The sequence below is a fragment of the Pimephales promelas genome, chromosome 1, assembly GCF_988280905.1.
Source record: "Pimephales promelas chromosome 1, fPimPro1.hap1.1, whole genome shotgun sequence".
In the NCBI taxonomy this organism is placed as follows: domain Eukaryota; kingdom Metazoa; phylum Chordata; class Actinopteri; order Cypriniformes; family Leuciscidae; genus Pimephales; species Pimephales promelas.
The window spans coordinates 26,628,664-26,652,046 of NC_142769.1; the positions used below are offsets into that span (position 1 = coordinate 26,628,664).

Below are 23,383 nucleotides of genomic sequence, written 5' to 3' on the forward strand. Positions count from 1 at the left end.
AAATAAATAAATAACTCTGTAAATAAATAAAAAAGTGCATTCTATAGGTCACTTTCCAATGACTAAAGAAAGAAGAAAAATAGTTCGTTCTTATCACAAGGAAAGGGGTGATACCTTATCTCCGTGAGATGATGTTTCTTTCGCTTAGCTCCCGGCACCCATAATGCACTGCTAGCATGAAAGTTCAAGTGATAATTAATCACAAGGTTTATATTGACTGCTACATTATTATCCCAAAAAGTTCAGGAATTAAAATCGTAGCAGACTACCTTCAGGCTTATCTCATTACTAGTGCTTATTTCGGCTTGAAGACAGACATTTTTTCAAGCGTCCTTTACTTATCTCCCAGCCTATCTAAATATTGGTTTATCTCCCATGTATCAATGGGCTCGTTGCATGGCCGTATTTTCTATTAATGATGATTTTATCAGAATGCACCTCGGCTACACAAACAGGGCATCAATGACGTGCAGGCACAAAGCCCCATTTAATAGCAATTTACAATTTTCTCCAGCTCTCTTCGTTTCTAAAGATTTCTGTAAATAGATTACTACAATCAAATATGCTTCTGCACAAATCCTATTAGAAAGCACCAGAGTGGAGAAAATAATTTGCAGTTTGATGTGAAGAACTATAGACAAATAATAAAAACCTAATGATTTACAAAATTAGGGTCAGATAGGTGGAACTGCATTAATTTGATGAGCATACCGAGAGAAACATTGCTCTTTTTTTTATCAGATATACACAATAGCAAATCTGACACCAGTCCCGCAGAGGCTAAATGCATGTTGAAAGCATATTGAATTTCCCTCAATGGCGGGTTTTCGCACAGGTAATACGATGCACTAGGAGCCTCTTCTTCAAAATAAGTGACAGTCAAGGAGAAGTTGAGTGATTTAAATTGGCCTCTAGTCAGGTGATCGCAGGCAACGGAGGGTCAGTGACCTTTTTCAGGGGAAATAAAGGACAGTCATTCTGAGGCACATCTCATAATCTGTGGAATACATATTCAAGAGCTTATCCATAAACATCACCCTCGAGAGAGAAGTCGTGCCAGGAATAATAGGGTTCCATTGACCCATGCTTTTCTTAAGCTTCTGTGACTCTCCACTTTTACATTACCAATGCAGTCACAGTCTCATTTATTGTCCTCATGTTGTGGAACTCACACACACACACACATACATCCATAAACATAAATATTTACTTGCATGCTTGGGCCAGGTATGCCTCTGTAATCGCCTCCTCACCGAGAGGAAAAGTTTTTACGCTGTTTGTGATGATACTTCGGGTTGGAGGCATCAGGGACAAAGTCATTACTTGGGCTGAACCCTCACTTGAGGCTCCTCTTGAGGAGGAAAAAAATAGCCAGGAAAAGAAATGAAAAACCAGAATAGATGACTAGCCATGAAAAGAGGATAGCCATTCATCAGCCACTCATTTCACGCCACTGATGTCTCCCATACAAGAAGCCTAAAAGCTAGAATATGGCTCAACTTTGAAAATGTCTTATCAACAGTTCACTGAATATGTATTGTAAGTGGTGAATAGAGGCGAGTGAGACGGGTTGACAAGGTGACCTCGCTGTTTGACTTTTTTCTCTCTGCTGTTGAAATGCTGATGTTTTCGTCTCTGAGACAATGTCCTTAGATTATTAATTGAATGTGTCCATTTTTCCCAACAGAAAAGCAGAGTGAAATAGTCTGCACATTTTTATTGCTCTCCTCACTTACACAAATACTCATAAACAGCCAATCAGAAGCGCCGGCAGTGCTTGTGTTTAAGAAGCTTTTTATTTTTCCTCAAGTCTCTGGGAGATTGGGTGGCAGATATTGTTTTTTTGAGCTGCCTGTATTGGGCGCCATGCATGGTGTTTGAGGAATGGATGCTTATGTATGCAGTTTGTTCCCCTGTCTGGTTTGAAGTGCTGGGAATCAAGCCCAGACGGTGTTGATAGGATGCATAGCTATAGATTGTTAGATGTTCTGTCTCTTTGCAAATCCTTGTGCGTTTTGATCACATTTCAACTTTTTACACAATGTCCACTTGTTGTGTTTTGGTCCCAAGGACATTTCTGGTCATTGCTATTCAGAACAGACAGTTTTGAATGGTTGTAATTGTACAGCGATACCAAAAAAATACAAAATTCACGGAGACAGAAGGTGAATAATATTGGGTGCATCTCAAATCTATTCACTCTTCCCTCATAATTCCTGAAACACCGAGCTTTGAGAATGAATCATTTAGTTCTGTCTAACATCTCTGCCACAAATAACAGTAGTGTCTGGCAGGACTCCTCTGTCACGTGTAGCAAAGATGAAGACTGTGGCACCGGCTCCACACAGCTGTGACCTGCATATTTACCCCGTAAACAAGTCTAATCTGTCTACCCGTGCTCCATGTTTGCCCAAACCCAATTTCATCCTTTGTCCTGATTCGCTGAGGATAGACTGTACCACACAAGATAAAAATTCAGTTCATCAATCTAGAACATAACCGAGGTTTTAGATGTACACACACTGTCTAAGCTTAGTTAAGGAGACACCTCTATTTGAAATGTGTACCTCACTTATTTTTTGGCAGGCCTTCATGTTTATGTGAAGGAGAGCTAGAGCATTTTTTTTTCAAGCTGACGGCTGATCGGAGGTCCTATTCGCTGTAATTATGAGGATAACTTGCTCTGCCAGGCTTCACGACTACACTGTTAATTACCCTTCTCATGCCTTAAGATTTGCAGTCTTGCAGCTGGGGAACAGCAAAGCTCAATGGGCTGTGATTGGATATATATATATATATATATAATATTGTTATTTTATTTTATAAATGGCTCCATATACACATCTGACTGGCTTTTATATTTTAGGAATGGAGTCCCTCGAAAGGTCAACATATTTGGGGGGTCCGTGGCATCATTGAATAGATTTTTTTTATATGTTTTTTATTATTCTGTTTTAAGAACAAAAACACACACAGTACAAATAATACAATTACAATATAACATACTACAAATAAACAGTGCATTCATATTTTCAGCTACAATATGTCTATTTACTGTAACTTGTAGCATTCAAGTAAGAAATGTAATAAACAAATGTGAAAATAAAACTACGTAGATATCACTGAATGAATTAAATATACACTGCTTGTTAAAGCTACAGAAGTTATATTCAGTCAAGAGCAGCGAGTTATTTTCTCTACGTATTTTTTTGTTAACATTAATGACATGACACAGACAGGAGCAGGTATTAGTTGATGTCACATCAAGACCTGTTGCACATATACCACTGACACACATCCGTCAAACTGTTTACATTCATTTAAGATATATAATGACTTTGTTTATGTAAACCTGTGTGTATTTGACTGTTTAAGCACGATACGATGTTAAAGAGAATTTAGTTCAGTAATTGGGTTCTGTGACAGGCATGCAAATAAAAAGTTGGTAACACTTCATTTTGGTGGTCCCTTTTGAACATTCTGCTGAATATAAATAGCTTTGCAACTATATGTAAACTAACTCTCATTAGAGTATTAGTAGACTGCTTAATATTTGCCAATTATATTGTGATGTTTCCCCAACAGACATCATCTACTGACTAAAAGAATCTTTGCTACTACATGTCAACTTATTGTAACCCTAACCCTACAAGTCTACTAATCCTTTACTAACACTCTAATGAGAGTTAGTTGACGTACGTGTCTAAACCAAAGCTGTTTAACTAGCAAGGCTTCAAAATGCATACAAATAGTAAACTTTTGTGATGGCGAAAAACTGTAATGTCACATGAACATAACCCTACAGCTGCATTGCTATTTGTGATTTGAATGTACGTCACATTGCACAGTGTGTTGGGATGGGGCTGCCAGAACTGCAATTAATAGAAGAGAACATAGTTAAACCTTCTCGTAAAAAATAAAGACTTCAAATCCACCCCCTTTAAAGCACCACCACTAAAGCCATACATATTCAGACAGCATGCATATTTAAAAAAAAAAGTCCAACATCTAAGAACGCATTCTCTTCCAATTCTCTGCGCTTCATATAGTTTGTAGTAAATGCATTGTATGTATAAAAATGAAACAGTGTTCTAATGTTGAATGTGAAACCAGCCTAATTAGATTGATTAGTCTAGTCATTTAGGCAACGCACATCCCTAGTTTAAATTTGATTTTATAGAGCGTCTGCTTACAGAATATTTATGCCAGTCATATTTCTTTTCACGATGCTGATATGTCTGTTAATTCAAACTCCATTGTTCCTTTCCTTTCGACACTATTTCTCATGTTCTCTCATTTCTGTATGTAATCTGTGGCCATCATTGATATTCATTGAGTTCTGAGAGTTACTGTGAGTCTGCCTCCTAGTTCCCAAAGTTGATTTGATGCTAGCGTTGGACTAAATGAAATTCAATATGTCACCAGGAGTCATTTGTGGGCCCAGAGCACACAGCATTTAATAGTTTAAACTTTCTCCACTTTCAGACACTATTCTAGCATAGCGGTGTGTAAGAATGAAGGCTATTATAGTGAGTTTCTCTCTGTGTTTTCCCATTCTCTAATTGGCTGAAAGACCTGTAGTTTGTCATAACAAGCACTTACTGTGGGATGTATTTGTCAAAAAGATTTTCCAGAACAAACTCAGCTGTAAAATTTTAAAAAGCACCTGAAACTACAACTCCATAAAACATATTTTTTTAAATAGTTATATAAAAACTAAATAATTACAATTAGTATCAAATTAATACTTAATGCATTATTATTAATATACTTATAATACATATTTTAAAAATAATAATTAAATGACATTTTTCTGCAAGATGATATTGTTGTACGTGTAGCAGAAATTCAGAAATGACTATCACAAATGCAATACTTTACCATGTGAGCTACCAAGCAATTTCACTATGTCAAAAAGTCATTCATATGAAGCTGGTTATGTGATGCAAATGTCAATATATATATTAGTTTACAGATCATGTTTGTTGGGAAGTATTTTTTTTTTTAGGTCATAACATTATATTTTGAAAGTAGCATAGACTTACAATTAAAAGGATAGTTCACTTTGAAATTAATTTTTGATATGTTTTAGCTTACCTCAAGGTCATCCAAGATATAGGTATCTTTGTTTCCACAGTATTTTCAATTTTGATATTTTTCAGTCAAACCGTTCTTGCCTGTCAGTCATATAATGGATATTTAGGGGGTCCTCCCTCGGTTCACCTCAAAGAGCATTCACAGTCAAAATACGTCACTCATTGTTTACACATATATTTTGGAAGTTTTACCTTTCACTAAACATATTTAGATATATCAAAAATGTCTTCAATTGTGATTTTATGTATAAATTATGTATAAATATAGGACCCCTTAAACATCCTTTATATGACTGACAGACAAGAACAGTTTGACCGAAAAATATCAAAATTGAAAATACTGAAACAAAGACACCTACATCTTGGATGCCTTTGAGGTAAGCTAAAACATATCAAAAATTTATTTCAAAGTGAACTATCGCTTTAATCTTGTTTGAAAAGGAATAAAAGGTATTTTATGATCACTACTGTTTATTTCAGCTATAATCAAAAGTTATAAAAAAAGTAGAAATAAAATTAAAAAAAAGGTAAAGAAAAACTAACAAAAAAATGATATGAACCTAAATTGCACATACTTAGGAACATTTACCACACCACAGTAATTCCTCTGGTCCCAATAGCCAGAACACTTGCGTATATACGACTTTCTTCTTTATAAGCTTGCAGGCAAACCTGTTCATTTAACTAAATTATTTTTCCACTTGGAATACCAGCATAGAATTGTGTTTTTTTTTCACAGCATGACCTTTGTGAATCAAACAGCCAATGGAACCCTCAAAAAAAAAAAAAAAAAAAAAAAAAAACTTGGTTTGCCAAAGGGATTCATAGACATGCAGAATGTGGAATGTATTCGCCAGTGTGCTCTCACTCACATATTGTTCTTTTCACAGACTGGATTTTTTAAATGCCATTTGTCAGCACAAACATGACTAATAGAACTTAGAAATAATCAAAGAATAATCTCTTGTTTTGGTTGGTTTAAGTCATGACATTGCATTTGTTTTTTGTTTTATTATTTATTAATAGAAGGTAAGATATAAATGCTAGGATATGAATTTAAATTGGTCTGTACTCTGTACCAAACACAAAAGCCATTGTATGTATAAAAATGTATTGTCAGAAATTTGATGCTAGAATTGCCTAGATTTTGGTTCACTTTTCCCCATGGATTTTTGAAGTAGGGTGTAGTTTTGACTGATTGATGTGTGATGCATGTACATGTCAGGTGGTTAAAGAATGCACATCCTCAAACCGGCGTTCTGAAAATGACTCCTGTGGGTAAGCAAGCGTTCCCCACCCATTATTTCATTGCATCAAGATGTGACAGCTCACATCACAGTTGAGATATGCACTCTCACTAAGCAAAATGCATTAATGTGCACTGACTTCTTGCTGGTTTAGCAACCATGCGTTTTCATGAAACTCTGTTGCTAGAGCGTGAACTAAGAATAATGCGTAGTGTGATTTTGGTTGTGGCTCATAGCCTAGCTTTGCCATATGTCATGATTGTCAGCAGCCACTAATCCTCTCCTGTCTACAATGTGAGAAAAAAGGGAAAGAAGAGAGATGCCCGATTTAAGCAAATGCCCTGGGAGTTGGATGCTAATGTCAACATTTTCAGCAGTTAGAACCCCTCTGAGCCTTAACCCCTGACCCTGGACCTGGCTTAGGATAAATCAGAGGGCTGGTGACATTTATGGAGGAGTGCTTCTCTTCATGTGCAGATGATAATGATTCTGTTGTTTCTAACCATTGACCGAAGGATCAGGCATTCGCTTGACACACATTTTAGGCATCAGAAACAAAACACTTAGCTTCTGCGTTTTAAACAGAGATTATAAGTTTAATTCTAGCCATGCAGGTTAAACGACTAGATTTATTGTCTTGTTGCCATGCATGCTAATACAGATTTCCTAACCAACTAGTTTGAAGTTTATTGCTTTAAATGGTTATGCAGCCTCCCATCCACACAGAAGGATTTTGCTTGATTCTTGATGCTTTAAAGGGTGTTTTTGAAACCCACTGGAGCTACTGCAAGCAAGAGTTTTGATTAAACTGAGATACAAAGATCACAAATCAATAGTAGTGCTTTAGTTCAAAGCAATTGCTGATATTTGTGCCACTTTGATGAAATTTTTACTCTCAAATTTGAAATGTTCCCTTTAGGTTATAAACACCAGATACCCTGACAGAACGTAGTCTATGCTGTTCACTACAGATTTTCAGAGATGTCGTTCAAGTAAAATAATGACTCCTTATTATCCAGGTAATGCAAAAACATTGATGTTTCTGAATATTAGAAAAAAAAAACACAATTTAAAAAAAGGCAGTGGCTATTTGTACTAAGTGCAAATAACAATAGATACAATTTACACAAAGTATAAATAGCAACAGTTGCTGTTTACACCAAGTTTAAATAGTAAAGTATTATATTTACACTAAGTGAAAATAGCGACAATAAGTGTAAATAGTAGTTTATACTTATGAATTGTGACAGTATACTTACTATTTGCACATCAGTGTTGTTGTACAAAAAGATTGATATTTTTGGAAGTATAACCAGCATAAGAATTTTCACTGGAAAATGTCATCTGAACTAGTAAGAAACCACTTTGTTCTGGTTCTGACATTGCAGTAAATCAAGCTGATTAAATCTAACAATCGCTTATAAGTTATCATATCACGCAAAACCATGCAAATTAGACTTTGTTCTCAAATTGTTAATGTTCAACATCAACATTGCGTGACTGCATGTAATGTCCTTCCGATATTATCTTTGTTTTCGGATGGGTCCGTTTTCAGTGTCTTTTTCTGTAGCCACTCCGAAGTCTGAACAAAGTCTTTTTTTTTTTTTTTTTTTTTTCATTTTACAGCGGGTGAGTCTCTAGTCGTCACTGGTGATTGTCATTTTGAACCTTTCTGGATCCGCTATCAAATTTATCTGTTTAATTGTATCAAGTGCTGTGAGAAAAACTATAAATCTCCACCTCCAACATCCTCACACGCAATATAGCCTCCTAGCCGAGACTTCTTCTTTATGTGTACAGATGTGACGTAATGACATGCTTGAATCTCGAGCTATAAGGCAAGCAGAGAGTTTTGAACACTGTCTGGTTATGTATTTTCTAAAATATGTATTTTAGATCATTTTTAACCCCAAAAAAAAAAAGCTACGGCCTGCACCGATGAACACTTTGTTATTAAATACAATAATCACTTTTTTTTTCCCACTTTCAAACGTTTTCTTAGTTTTTATTGAAAATTAATGGCTTTCCGATCTGATATGTGATGGGGAAAAAGGGAGTAGAGTGAGTTCGGCAAAAGGTGACACCCCTACACTATTGCTACCATTTGCAATCCAGAGTCTTCCATCATTTTTTTTTGACCCAACCAGATGTCAGTGGGCGGAGGTTAGTGTAAAAAGCCTCTGCCAATAAGATGTGCTATTTTCACTTAGTTTAGACTCGATTCGATTTAGCTCCCAGTGTGCTGAATACAGGTACAAAGACAATGAAATGAAGGCCCACAAGTAAATAATATACATATCTCTTGTCATGAGATTATAATGGTTCATAAATCCCAGAGGAATCAAACTTAGAGACACAGAAAACAAATTCAAGCCCCAGAGGATTAACAATCTCATTTTCCAACTTGCTAGAATAAAAAGAGGATTGCCCTGCTTCCTTTTGATACTTTCCAAATGACTATCTTCTTAATTTCTTCTGCTGCACAGTAGGCGTGACGGTGTGCACTGGGGCCTGGGAGCTCCGCTCAGAACCAACCAGGCAGATGAGCCGCCTTTTGTGCTGCTCTTGAAATGGTGGATTGTGTCAACTGCCGTTGAAAGCCCCATGAGGCACATTCACGTGTGTGTCTGGATGTGTGTGCAAGTGTGTGAAAAGGTCATTATGTAAAGGTGAAAAAGCACTGGGTAAGATTTACAGGCAGTAATGCTCAACTCAGTGAAGGATTGGTTGGGGAAGATACTTCTCAACAGAAGAACCCTGATAAGACGATATCATCTGCCTGAAAGGTTATTCTGCTTGGTACAACAGAAATGTGACATGAATTGTCATTTGATGTGGATTTGATATGGTTGAGAATGTTTTCAGTTTTTTTTTTTTTTTCAGTTTTACTCTATAGTTCATTTTAGTTTGTATGTGTTCAGTGTATATAAAATATAAATATATCAATGTCCCTAATAGTGCTGGTATTACCTTTGAGATTTTCCCAAAATAATGAGAAGTGACAGGGAAACACATCTATGCCAGGGCAGCAGAGTCACAGTTTAAAGATCTAATTAATTTTGCAATTAACTTTAAGATTTCTACATAATTACATGAGAATAGGTTTATTAGTCATTACTAAAACGGTCATATATTTGAGCATTCTAATTTAGAAAACAAAAAAACAAACAAAAAAAAAAAACTTAAAGTTATAGACTAAACATGATTAAACATCCAAACTGTCATATCATCCTTAGTGAAGACAGTTATGGCAGTTCATCACTCAGTAAGGTCTTCTAAGATCATCAAAGTGCCTTGACATGTGTGATTTCCTTAATTGTAGCCCTGACAGACAATAGATTTTCCAAATTTTGGAATATGACTCAACAACCTGATGCTGTGCAGTTTCGGATTTGCAAGGATATCATTTAATAATAGACAAACTGGTTACAGATGGGGAAAGTTGTTACTTAAAATCTGATTTCATCCAGGTCCTGAGAAGATAACAAGTTTGATTGTGTTCCCCTGTCTACATTTCCCTTTGTTTACCGCCTGCTGGTCTGCACGTCAAAGGTCTGTGTTATAATATCACTGCATTTTCCCATTTTGAGTCATTTACACCCAATCTGTGGCTTTAATCTGTCTCAAAGGAGTCCTGCTGGTAGGTAGTTGTCACCAGATGTATTAAGGAAGACTGAGTATCTTTGTTGAGTCAGCGGTGCATGGCAGGGGTGGATTGGGTCGAAGGATTGAGGACAGGCATTTCCTTGTTTTAACCACCTATCAAGGTCTCTAAGCCATAGTTAGAGGGAAGCTTGAGCTTCAAAATTGCTTGTGTTGAGAGACAGATGCATTTTCTTTAATGCCCTAAGAAATGGTCCAAAGCAGATTCATATATTTTCTTTTCTCCACTATTGTAGTTGTGTTTGTTTGTTTGTTGGTTTATTTTATTTCTCTTGGTATTAGGCTAATTTCACATTGGGCTCATTTTTTTTATTTTTATTTTTTTATTGATACACGTTTTTTGCTTGATCTAAAAACAGGCTGGGAACATGTTATACTTTTTTAGTGCACCTCTCTGTGGAGGGGATAGGGATATAGGTTCAGTGTCACAGCCTTCTTTTCAAAGAGTCTATGTCTTCATCAATGATAAGAGGAAATTGGACGCAGTGAAGTGCTCTCTGTCAGTGCTTTATGTTCTCTGCTTTTGATTTCACTTTGCTCATGTTGTTTACCCTCAACCCTTGCTTCCTTTTCACATCTTCTTGCTCATCACCTTGACATCTTCTGTGTTTGTTTAACAACCATAGAGACAGTTTCGGTTCTGCTGCCCGCACCCAGGAGTGAAATCTGTTCAGTGGCTATGAAATTGTTAGTTTAACATGTTGCTTTGTATCTTTTCTATGTTTTATCCCCATATATTTTTCTCCTCAATCCTGCTGCAAAGCCATCTTGGCACAACAATACATAAAATAAAAAAGAAAATAAAAAAACTCCCTACTTTTTCCAATGGGCGATCTTCGCTGTGAGACAGTTTTAAATCATTCATTTCATGTATTCTGTCCATAATTTTAATTATCATGTAGTAAACCGTGAGCATAATGGTTTGCTGAATGGACATGTCAGTTGCATTTGCTATTGTCCTGCTTAATTTCGATTCAGATTAACATGCTCTCCATTCAATTATATTTTGATTTGATGTGGGAATCTTTTAAACAGGTTGCCTGCATAGCTGTATATAGTGTATTATGCATATTTATCCTGTACAAACTATGTGAATGAGCAAATCAGGGACATTTTCACTCATTTACTGAAAAAGTGGCATATATTTAGGAAATCCATTGTGGTATTTTGAATCATTTAAATAGATTTGAATATATATTGAAATTTGTTATACAGCTCTGGGTTTTTACATTAGTTTTCAAATTAAGAGACACTCATGCCTCCTTTTCATTCTCAGTTTTAAGCAGTTCAGTGCCAGAGCAGCTGGATAATCATTTTTCAGTCGCTCTCCTTTTCAGTTGTGCACTCTATTGAAGGTTTAATTTCTCTGTTTACCAAGTTTAACCTCTCCTCATAGGTGCTTGGTGAAGGTATTGCAAACCAAGGGATGTTTATCAATGCACCACTTGTTTTTCAATCATCTCTGAAAAAGTCAAACAATAAAGCTGACAGTCACGTATAGCTAAAGCATGGGAGTAGCTTGCAGATGCTACCGGTAAAGAGAGTGGTTTAAAAAAAAAAATAAACAACCTAAACAGAAATTCAGAGGAGGGAGCTTTATTGAAATATGCCTAGTGACTTTAAATATCGGAGGTGGCATGGCCTAATAGGTTTGTCTGGGGTCTGGGACTTAAAATGGCTCCCTGAATTCACCCAAATTTGTCACATAAGCCTGATAGTCTCATTTTGCGCTTACTCCTATGTCTCCCTGCACTGCATTGGTGGGATCCATGACTTTTTGCCTGCTGTCCCCCAAACCTCAGGAATCCCAAGTATTTTATTTTCCCTTTGCCTCAAATCAATTCCAGACACCGCAGTTTCCTGCTCCCCGGATCCTCCGAGACGAGGCTGTCTGAAAACCCTGACTAGTCCTCCATTTTCCAGGAAATGAAAAGGTTTGGGAATGAGCTTTGGCAGGGCCTCACCATTCACCTCTTTGTAATGTAGCTGCTAAAAGAAAAACATGCAAGCACATCTACCACAGTGACAAGAATATTCTGCAGCCTTGTGCGTGAGACAAAAAAGAAGACACAGGGCCTTTATTAGCCTTGTACATTTCAATAATGAATGAAGTGTCTTGCGGGTGATTGAAGCTCTGAGGAGATGCAGCTGTCTTTAGTCAGTGTATTTTATAACCTAGTCATTAGTATTCTTGGATATACAGTGAAGCTATGAAGTACTTATTGGAATAGCATAATAACTGAAGACATAATTAGGAGTTTATTGATGTGTAAAGAGGGGTAAAAGAAGAAAGGAATAATTATCTTTAATAATTGGAAACCATGTTAAATGACATCCAAGAAGTCAAGTGAGAAGCTATATAGCTTAGGAATCATCATTCATGGCTGAATATTTTAAAGTCAGTCATTCATGCCAGTCATGCATAGAGCTCAATGACTCCATTTAATACTGTTATGTATGCATCCTTGAACTGATTATCTGTCATCTTTTGTTTATTTGTTCTCCTTTTACTTGATAATTTCTTGAATAGTATTATTGTATTGTTTTCAGTTTCAATGACATCACCTACATATGCAAGAGGAAATAAATCATACTTTACTTAATTTAAGCATCTATTCGTGAAAATTAACAGTATCGTAGTGCTCTATTCTTTTTTTTAAGCCATGAAAAGCAAAAGCTGGCTGTGAGTATTTTACAAATTGATATTAATATGCCTGTATTTGTGCTTGCATGAAACAGAAGGATAATGTGTTAGTTGAGATGAATAATGAGAGGAATTATCATTACCAGGCATGTGCAAAAGCACATTCGTGTGGTTAATAATTATGGCTAATATGAATAATATTTTAATGATCTGGTTGAGTGACTCAAACACACATCCACACCAAATGTAGGTCCACCTGCGTCCACACCAATGACCCTTACACTGTTTGTTAAAAATTGTTTGTTACCACGACATTCTGTTTTGTTTCAACTGTTTGACGGAAGTTGATGTTCTATTGGAAATAAATACGTCTTGTAGAGTGGATATTCAAGGTATGCGGGGAATACAAGGCACACACTGTTGCCTTTAGGCGTCTAACCTTCCTGTTGTTCTAGGTAATATAAGTAGTGTGCTGAGCCTTGTTTGCCCTAGTAAGGCGATACTCAGTTCACTTCTCCAAGGGCACGTGCTGCAGAACAGACAGTGGCGGAGCCTTGGACTCTTCTGAAATAACATCATGAGAAAGTGTAAGGGCGTCCAACACTGTTGTCAGACTTGCAAGACTCCACCACTGTTGCTTCAAGAGGCTCACCGGTTGTTAGAAATTGTGGTTTTCCACTAACATGCCATGATGGCGGCAGCAGCAGCAGCATCAACATATCAAACGAAAGAAAAAGCAAAGGCAGGACCTGTTCCATCACGTTCCCTCACCTCAATAACTAAGAACCCTGGCCACAACTGTTAGCATATTCATAATCCAGACCTCTCAGAGGAAGTGTGGGAGGCAGAAACGGAGAAAAGGGGATGAACATTAGTCACCTTTTTAGAATACAAATCAGCCCTTTAGCCGTGCACTGCAGTGAGCCAGGCTGAGGGATTTTTGTTTGCGAAACACCTCCACCGATTAGTCTCTGTAATTGAACGGCAATTAAGAGTCAGGTTTCGCCCTGTGAGCACAATCGCTGACCAGGGGAAGTACTGCTGGGTAATGAGAAACCAAAAAGCTCTTTTCTCCGTGACAGCATCGGGAAAGGCTTTGATGGCAGAACTTTGAAGTGAATAGATACGCATCTCAATTCCCAGGTCCATCACGAGCACATGTAGTGTTTAGAGGTTATGACTTCCTGTTACATTGCCACTTTTAAAAGCCTTCTTTTTTCTATGCCTCAAATAGAAATTAGCCATTTGAAAGAAAATGTCTGTTCTCAGAATTATGGATTATGATAGAAAGTACTAAAAGTTTTGACCTTCATCACACTTTTTTTTAGAACTGTTATGTGAATGTTTGAATGTCACTCTGAGATCCATAAATTGCACATTGATGGTGCTAAACACTTGACCCGGTTTGCTTATATGAGAGCTCTCTATGATGTAGTGGCTTTCAGATCTTTCAGAGTGGATCCCCATAGAATTGCAGGGAACTACACTAACCTTTTCCACTGGTGGCACTTGCGCTGCTAACTTTTTCAGTTACTGGCGCAAAACATGATTTGGTCGCACAAATTATTTATAGTAAGCCTCACTCTGGATAGTAATGAATAATAATGAAACTGCATTAGGGGTGGAACGGTACAGAAGTCACGGTTGGGTCGGGTTCATACCTTGGTTTAGACATTCAGACGGTTCGGTACGATTTCGGTACAATGGAGTGAAAAGCAAAACAAAAATGCAGAAGGCATTTTTATAAATGTCTCAAGCCTCGTATTTTTTAAGTTGTTTAAGTTTTATTAATAAAACATTTAATTTATCTTCAGTGTGTAGTATTAGCCAATCAGGTGTCTTGACGCGAATCACGCGATTATGATTATGAAAAAACTAACGTTAGTCTAAAAAACTGCTAGTGATCATATAACGTTAGTCGATGTCAATATCAGCGCTAGCAATATAATTAGTTAGCTCATGGCAGAGTTTATCAGCCGAACACCAGACCACAAATCTACCTTTGGTGTAAGGAAGGGACACAGTGTCTTACATCTCTGCGTCTTTTTTCTGCCGCCATGCAGGCTCAGATGGTCGCCTATGATTAGCATGCCTATTATAAAGACACAAACCTTTTACTATCATGTCATTTGAATAATATGCGCGTGAGAGAGAGAGAGAGCAAGACAGCGCTTGTGTTGTGTGAAGACGTGATAGTGCGCGCGCGGCCAGGGCGCGCGCTCTCTCTCTCTCTCTCTCTCTCTCTCTCAGCTCGTTTGCGCCCTGTCAAACGCATCAGTCATTCTACTCTAAAACACTCACCGCAATCAAAAAAGGGGTGACAAAAAGCGGACGATCTGACAGGTTTTAGAAGATTAAATACAACCCGAAAGAAACTAAAAAAAAAACAGACCCGTCAAAATAGTCAGTGATACATTTGCGACCCATTAAAACCATTTTGGTCGCAGTGTAGTTCCCTGAATTGAGTGTGGATTCCCATAGAAATGACTGGCCTGGCTAACGCCAGACCCAATTCTCGTTGAGACTTGGGTTTGGGAACCACATGTTCATTTTATTGTATTTGAGGCGTGGTTTATGAATGCCCAACGCCGTTTATTGGGTGCTAAGAATGTCTATCAAAAGTGCCTGTACGTAGCTCATAGCCAATCGGTTCAATTAGAAAAACACAAGTATTAAGTACAGTTTAACATAGATGTTAAGTAGTTATTTGCATTGGAAATTGTTTGTGCTTGTACTTCACACCTTTAAAAAGAAAAAAAAAAATATAATTTAATGACTAAAGTGTCAACAACTTTAATCGGGTACGTGTGCACAGCTGAAAGTTATGCTACTAAAGCGATAGCTGTATATTAATATTGAAAAGCAACTTATGGCTCTTTCAGACTGCACGATTTTCAAAGTAGTCAGGTCGCTGCTCTTTTCACACTGCATGACTATCTTGGCCAGCATTCAGTCGCTGCTGTGTTCACACTGGATGATGGATCGGCGACAGAAGGTTTCACACTGCATGACTTTAGAAAAATCGCCGACAGACTCTGTCTAGCACGCTGCACGCAAACTACATTTCACAACAAACACGCATGAGATATGAAAAGGAAACAACGCGCGACACCACACGTGCAAGACCGGAGTTCTCACGTGAGACTTTTTTTTTCAAACCGGTTGTGGTACAGCTGGTGAAACAGACACGAGTGCTCCTGCCAAATTTCTACTAATTTTTCTTCCATTTATTGTGTCCAAATAGACCGAGAAGAAGCTTTTTTTGTTGAAACAATGCCATATCATGTTGATATGTGATCTATAACTCCTCCCCGAACTCCCTGCTGCTCTGTATCTTGCTCTCTCACTGGCTGCCGGTGATCGCCGATGTAGTTTTCAGTCAAAACACTTTTCACACAGCAGGATTTTGAATCGCCGACAGGTCCAGATATTTAGCATGCCAAATATCTCACGGGCGTCGGCGACTCGTCGGTGATTCTCTCAGTTCGCGTCTTTGTTCATTCACACTGCGTGATTGTCACTCGCGTGAACGAGCGCCGATTTGCCTGTGATTTCGGGCATTTGTCGGCGATTTCTCAAAACCTGTCGGCGAGCCAAAATCGTGGCTAAAATCATGCAGTCTGAACTCGGCATTAGTGGCACTGTGACAACCACAGTCGGTAGTCTACAGGCATAATGACAATATGATATTAATAAATACCAATTACCATTTATAAGTTAAATGGACTTCGTTGATGACGATGCCTAGCAGGTTGGTACTGCATAACTCTAACATGTGGCTAACATGTCTTGCCACGTTGCGCTCATCCAGGCCTCGAGACTGCCGAACAGAAGTTGGTATCGACAATTCTTTATCGCCTTTTCTTACTCGGGACACAGCTGAGCGGCAGATATTCCAAGGTTGACCACCTCCTGTACCTGGTCCTCCATTAGGGCAATTAATGGCAAGACAACAATAACGACTGGGGTCTCGCAAAGTTTAACGCCAAAAGCCGCTCTTTTTTTTTGTTTTTTTCAAAATAAACTTGCATTATAAACTACTTAGAACAATATAAGGCTGCATCAAAAGGTAGCTTCACGTCTGCTGCCATGTTGAATCCATAGAAATAAACAAACTGATTCGGTGTGTCGCATAGATGTCGTCATCGTCTTGCTGCTCCCTCCCCATTCTGTGATTGGTTCCCAAAATGAGGCGAAAATCTGGACCATGGTATCCATACTGCCTTTTAGCGTGAATAAAATCGTGCTGCGGGAAGGCAGCATGGGGAAACCCAGACTAAGAAATGACTGGATTTTACCTGCATCCATTCTTCAAAAATTGATAAATGTGACCACAAGTCAGCCATTTGTTGGTTGACCAGCGGCATAAGTCAGGGTCTGGACAGTCTGTTTGTACTGGCATTATTTTGTGATGTTAATTACGTATAGTTCTCTTGCTTGAATCATTAAGCATGCCTGTAAAATATACTACTATAAATACTGTGATTCATTAGATTCTGTGGAGGTGAAAAGTGCAATTATCTCTGTTTATACAGGCTGGAATCTGAGGTGTAGCACTATAATACAGATTCCAGCCATGCAGTTCAGTCTGCTGTATATCCATTAGGGCGGTAGGATGATGGTTAAAAAAGAAGGTGGGAAAGCAGGCTGCTTTCTGTAGATGCTTTTGAAATTCCTCCTTTTAATATACACCTGGGTGACATGCACCCAGGGCTCTTCGACACATCTTCAAAGCCAGCCACCAAACAGGCAGGCAGTACTTGAAATAACATCTTTCAGGAAGGTCTTGAAAATAGTATAGACTATACTGAAATGTACAGCCAAACATGGTTTTAAAAGACCAATCCTAACAGACCATCAAAACCTGTGACATTAGCAAAGGCACTATTGGATCATTTTATATGGAACACCATGTACTGTATTCTTTTGAGCAACAGGTACATATTCTGCTTACAGTAAAAATGGCAGCTATGGTTGCTAGAAATTCACTGTAAACAATATTGACAATATTTCAGGTATTATGGGATCCCTATAATTGCATATAAACTTGCAGATAACAGGATTTTAATGTAGCAATTTTGATGGCTTTTTTTTTGTTTTGTAAATTGCGAACAATTTGTGCAGTGTATGTGTCACTATCATGTAAAGCTTCGTAAAAGTGCCTGAGAGTGTCTTTCTTAAATAGAAAGATGTGCTAGAAGTATGGGCTTACAGCAAAGCTGTTCATCCCATGATACATAAATGGAGTAATGCAGATTTCACAGTGATTAATGTGTAAGATGAATTGCATGGCCAAATACATAAACGCACAAAATTAGTGTTTTAAAGAAACAGAGCAGCACAAAAAAAAATAAAAATAAAAAAATAATGGGATAATAATGGGACACAAATACCTTCTCAGAGACTTGGGTGAAAACACTGAGCGTAGCTGCTGATGATCCAAGCAGAAAGTAGCATAAAAATACACTGATATTAATCATCTTTATTACTACACACCACGTCTATCCATGTGTGCTTCTTCACAGTCTTACATCATGAGTGCAACTGAGAGTGAAAAGAAGATCTGACCACACCATTTTCACATTAGTGTTTACTCTCAAGCCTCTTTTCATTAGATACTATTTGTGGTTGAAGATCCAGAGTAGCAGAGTGTGCTCAATGCTGAATTGCTGTAATTTACCTACAAAATTCAGAAACCAACAGGCTAAGTAGCTATTATCTGAAAATACTGTGCAAAGAAAAGGAATGTTAGTTCTCTCAGGTCTCCGTTTTTACTGAAATATAGATTCACTTCTGTTTGATTTTAAGTCTCTTTCCGTAACCCTTCCTCTTTTGCTCCTTGTTTCCTTTTCTTGATCCTTCCGCTGTGAGAAAATGTGTTAGGAAATGAGATTCTTCTCATGCTTCTGAAATGCTTGAAATAGGCCATGACAAAGCTTCTGTATCCAGTTTGAAATTTCTCCTAAGAATTTAAAATCTATTCATCCATCCATTCATCCGTTTTATTTGTTTTATATCTTTATACTGGTTGGGCCAAAGGATCACTTCCAGTGCCTTTCAGATTTTGCAGTTGCTTCATTTCATGCCAGGGCTCTTGCAGTGGCAACTGAGTCCATAACTCTGCATTATGATTGAGGTCTTGGTATTTTAAAGTGCAGAATTTAATATTTAGTTTAAGGCATGTGTAACATATTCCACTGAATATATCCGACTAGTAATTATAGGCTGTGAGACAGAGCGTTCATTTGTGGTTGCAAAACAGGGAGGCATTTTCTTTCCTTGCCCTCCATTAAGCTTAGTTTTTGTTCCAGAGTAAAACTAAAACTGCTTTTAAATTACAATATCTGCATTTTATTTCCTTCGTCAAATATGTTATATCTCGAAGATGCTACATCTCGAATCCCTTCAACAGAGATACAATTTTGGCCGATAAGAGTGCTTGATAAATAATGGTATCACTTTAACAGATGTTGCAGGGTTGGTGAATCCCTTACCATCTTTGAATGACTCCAATTCAATTCAATTCAACAAAAATGTATTTCGGTCATCACAGATCATTTTCTATAATAAAGACAAACATACACACAATTATCAAAAAAGGTGTAGGTTCAGCATAATTATGTATATTTTTGTACTGTAATTTCTCAATATATATATATATATATATATATATATATATATCAACAAGTAGTTAGGTGCTCGAGACAAAGAGCATGCTCCCCTGTTGAATAAGAAAAGGCTGAGAACTATTCTTAAAGGAATGTTGTAGGTAGGACATTGAAGTGAGAGACTTTTACATTATCAAGATAGCTTCATATTATTATTATTATTATTTTTTTTTAAATATGCATATAACCCATATCTATTAAATGTATTGTTTACTTTAAATTAAATTAAGATTGTATGCTTGGCAATTGAAATTTGTTTTCCTTAAAATGAACACTAACTTTATTCTCATTTGAAATATACATAATTTATTTCTGTATAATAATACTACCATTGAAAAACACATTTGATTTTTCTGTTTTAATCAATGTAGAATTTGTAACTTAAATTAATAACATTTTTAGACCTTTGGTATTGACTGGTTAGAGTTCCTTTATTGGTATAGGCAAGGGGCATAGCCCATCACATCTACAAAATTCAACAATTTGTGGGAGAGATCCAGACCCCCTGAACAAACAGCCCCACCTAGAATATTCTTCACCAGCCGCCACTGAAATCAATACCAAAAAAAAAAAATTGTATTCATTACACTTGTATTGATAAGAGTAAATTGAACACTGCTTACAATTAATATGACTTCTGGTAATGCATTGTTTTAGTGATTTGTTATGTTAAGTCACCTTCATTTTGCTAGGGCTTCTAACAATACACATTGTTTCAAATCAGCTTTATTTTGATAATAGAAAATGAAAGCTCCAAAGATTGTTTTGGCTGTGCACCAGCTCTAGAATAAAGTCATTATCTAGCTTAAGTAAGTTTTTGATTGATTAATTCCCATAGTAAAATTCATTAATTATTAACTTAGTGGCCGCTTACACAACACAGTTTTGAACTGAAAAAAAAAAAAAAAAAAAACTTTTAATCCTTCTGGTTCTGGTACCATTCTTTGTGATTTGTCTTCACATTGGATTTTTAATTATAAGCAAGTCAGTTGCAAATGAGACAAACCACAAATTCAGATCAGAGACCGACAGTGACACTTTTATTTGAGCAGAATTTCACAGACAACATTGTTAAACTCCAACGTACATGTTTTCCAGTGTTGTCAGGCCATCAGCTTTTTTTTTTTTTTTTTTTTTTTTTTGCAGCACAGAGAGAGTGCATGAGCATGGTTGCCAGATTGAGAAGATCAAATAAATCATTGTGCAGAAAATTAGTCTTTTCAGGAGAAATCCCCCGTTTGGGGACCTGGAAACCCCAAGCAGGAAAGATAGTCGAGGCTTGTGTCCAGAAAAAAAAAAAAAAAAAAAAAAAAAAAACACTGTTCAGGACATTTATTCAGTGGAAAAAAATGTTTCAACTGTTATTTTTATTTTTATTAATCGCGAGACGCGAGAAGCAGAAATCAAGCAAAAGCAGAGAGAGGCAGGTCGTGATGGTTAATACTGTGGCAGGAGTGATGGATCTGGTGCTGTGGTATACTTATGTGTCATCTGCATAGCTATGGAATTTTAATCCATCATTATGAATGACAAGTCAAAGATGAAGCGTGTACACGATAAACAGAAGGGACCTAGCATCGAGCCTTGAGGGACTCCGTGATTGACAAGTATGGTGTGAGACGTACAGTTTTTGATGGATATGAAATGAAATCTGTTGGTAAGGTAGGAGGTGAACCAGGAGAGAGCTGAGCCAGAGATGCCAAGCTGTTGTTGGTGTTGTTAAAGGATGGAGTGGTTAATGGTGTCGAAGACGGCATAGAGATCAAGTTGGAGGAGAATGGAGAGGGAATCAGAGTCAGAGGCAAGCAGGAGGTCATTTGTTACTTTGAGTAGTGTAGTTTCAGTAGAGTGATGAGTGTGGAATCCAGACTGAAAGGTTTCGTGGAGCTGATTAAAGAGGAGGTGATGTTTTAGTTGAGAGGCGACTGAGCGTTCCATGATTTTAGACAGGAAAGGTAGGATAGAGAAGGGGCGGAAGTTGTTGGGGTTGTCAGGATCCAGGCCAGGTTTTTTAAGTATTGGTGTGATGGCTGCAACTTTGGGGGAAGAAGGAACTGTTCCAGAGGTGAGAGAGGAGTTGATGATAGCCATGATGAGTGTGCTGAGTCAGGGGAGGCAGTGCTTGACCAGTGCAGATGGAATGGGGTCCAGTGGGCAGGTTGTGAGGTGGATATTGTTGATGTGGTCAGTGTGATCGGTTCCTGTCAGGAAGGTAAGGATGGTGCAGCATGTGTGTATATATGTGGGTGCAGTGGGCCACCGTGACTGTTGTTGTCAGAGCTAAAGGTTGTTAGCGGTTCAGTGAATGAGAAAATACCCGACGGGCCTCACTCCCATACCATGTCCGCCTACAACCAGCCAGAGAGCGATGAACAGACTTTATGGGATTTCACCCAACACCTCAAGTGGTTAATTACAGGATGTGTAACCTTACAAGTGTTTACACAGTTCTGGAAAGGAATGTCATTGACAGCTGTTGGAGAACAGATCTTGTGTTATATTGACAGTTATAAGATATATAACAAGTTATAACATTCTAACGAGTTTTATGATATATTTATTTAAGTAATATTAAGGTTTATATATATATATATATATATATATATATATATATATTATTTATATATTTATATATCGCCATGTGATTGGTTGATTGCAGAATTGCGTTAATGAGAAATTGAAATTGATATATATATATATGAGAGAGAGAGAGAGAGAGAGAGAGAGAGAGAGAGAGAGAGAGAGAGAGAGATAGAACAGAAATATATATATATATATATATATACATATATATATATATATATATATATATATATATATGAGAGAGAGAGAGAGAGAGAGAGAGAGAGAGAGAGAAAGAGAGAGAGAGAGAGAGAGAGAGAGAGAGAGAGAGAGAGAGAGAGAGAGAGAGAGAGAGAGAGAGAGAGAGAGAGAGAGAGAGAACAGAAATATTTAGTGACATCATAAAATGTCTTACGGTTACTTTTTTATCAACACTTCAATCTGGGTAAGTTTCATAAAAAAAAAAAATAAAAAAAAAAACATTTTGATTAAGAAGCTTAAAGCCAAGTTCACACTACAGGATTTTAAGAAACACTACCCAATTTATGCCCAATTTGCAAATCGTTGATCTCGCCGACAGGTCAGGGTGTTATCGCGTGCAAATCGGCGGGGGATTAGCGGACGATGAGCGCTTGCCAAACTGTTAGTATGATAGAGCCAACAACGCAGCGAAAACGCTCGCAGACGCATCGCCGAGCCCAGAAAAATATCTAGCCTGCTAGATAGCCAAAGCCGTCGTGCGATTCAACCTCAGTGATGTCATGAGTACAGCCAATCATATCAACGCATGGGTTGAGGACACCAGGTAAATCTTAGTTTTTCTCCTTTTTTTCATTTTTTTCAGAGCAGATTGTCACGCAAACAGTGTGCAGCACTAGTTTCTGTCTGACGTCCATAATCACGTGTTGTGTTCTCTTTTTTGCTGGGTTGGCGCACATGCTGTTTCGCGTCATTTCATTTTTCGTGACAAAATTTTGTTTGTAGACAAGATAGAATCGTTGGGTGACAGAGTTGTTGTCAACTCGTTATTTATTTGATTGTTTTCAGGATTTAGACCGTACCATAGTACTGAAATGGTTGCATGGTTGTATCTCTATGTAGTGCGTTGGTAACTCGTGTAGTGAGTTACTTCCTGTTATGGATCAATCACGTTGTGTTGTGTGGTGTGAACAGCTAAACAACTTGAACACTCCTGATTTCACAGAGAGCAAGTCATGTAGTGTGAACCGCACAGTCCAGCCCGACGTTTTAAAATCATGTAGCGTGAACAAGGCTTAAGGTAGCTTACTTTCAGAAGGTGCCAAATAGTGCTCCCTTACTAACAGTAAAAATACGGAAAGACGGATTCTCTGATATTTACGTCAATGTGGAGAATCTTTGTCTCACGAATGATGAAAATTTACATCAGTGGCGGGGAAAAAAGTGTGCTAACCCCCAATTTCTTCATTTATTTAACAGAAAGTTTGTTTGTTTGTTTTTTTTTAATTACTTTTTCATATAAAC

At 37.5% G+C, this 23,383-nt stretch overlaps 1 protein-coding gene across 2 annotated transcripts in view; it reads left to right on the forward strand.

The window, feature by feature from the left end:
• Positions 1-23,383, forward strand: part of cdh11 (cadherin 11, type 2, OB-cadherin (osteoblast)) — a 60,710-nt gene that overhangs the window by 17,123 nt on the left and 20,204 nt on the right. The window contains exon 2 of one of the 2 annotated variants that reach the window (XM_089129366.1): positions 22,461-22,685. The exons of the other annotated variant lie outside the window; for it this stretch is intronic. The gene's annotated coding sequence lies outside the window, so the exon portion shown is untranslated. The remainder of the gene's footprint in view (positions 1-22,460; positions 22,686-23,383) is intronic. 2 annotated transcript variants of the gene reach the window in all.